The sequence below is a fragment of the Notothenia coriiceps genome, unplaced genomic scaffold (assembly GCF_000735185.1).
Source record: "Notothenia coriiceps isolate Sejong01 unplaced genomic scaffold, NC01 NC01_scaffold00018667, whole genome shotgun sequence".
NCBI classification, from domain to species: Eukaryota; Metazoa; Chordata; class Actinopteri; order Perciformes; family Nototheniidae; genus Notothenia; species Notothenia coriiceps.
The window spans coordinates 10,486-11,335 of NW_011351368.1; the positions used below are offsets into that span (position 1 = coordinate 10,486).

Below are 850 nucleotides of genomic sequence, written 5' to 3' on the forward strand. Positions count from 1 at the left end.
ACACACACACACACACACACACACACACACACACACACACACACACACACACACACACACACACACACACACACACACACACACACACACACACAGCTGTTTGTCTTGTCAACTATTTACAGAAAACTAATTTGGGAATCGTCGAACCCAAAACATCCAATATGTGATTTTATTCTTTCTTTTCACCCAGTTTAATGAAGACGTATTATGCGTCCATGTTGCCCATATCCAAAATGAATTCGACTGATTGATTTCTCCTTGATCTTTCTTCTAAAAGCCTCGGTGTAAGATTTAAGATGAGTCAGGCGGAGACACTTTGATCAAAGCGGAACAAAGAGGAACTCAACACGTGTCTCGTATAAAGTGACAAAAAAACTTCCTCTTTTTAAGAATTTAAAGTCAAACAGACGTATTTAATAAGTTCTAAACCAAGACATCCATTCCTCATGAAATAATAACAACCAAAGGGCAACAGCTGGTGAAAATATAGCAATGAATCCATGTGTTCTGCTTTGTTAACTTACTTCTCAATAAGGCTGCTTATCTTTCCTACCTTTAATATGTACTTTGGTTTTAATTGTATTAATGTGTGCGTACCTTTATTTAACATATTGAATTCTATTTTGGCTTTTATCTGCCGATCCCCTTTGTGGGGCAAATAAATAACTACTTCATATTAATTCAAAGTTTTGCTTCTATGTGTTTTTCAAGACTCTTAACTTTTCTACATTTCCTTCGCAGTCGTTTTCTGTGTTTTTCACAGCTTTTTCTGCAGGAATTGTGCATAAATAATGAGTTGAAGATTATTCAGATTACGGATCTTAAACTCTCCCCTGTTTCCTCCCTCTGT

General features: G+C 36.4%; 1 protein-coding gene across 1 annotated transcript in view; it reads right to left on the reverse strand.

Moving 5' to 3' along the window:
* The window catches only part of LOC104951196 (PR domain zinc finger protein 1-like), a 12,677-nt gene that overhangs the window by 9,575 nt on the left and 2,252 nt on the right, over window positions 1-850 (reverse strand). The gene's annotated exons all lie outside the window — the stretch shown is intronic.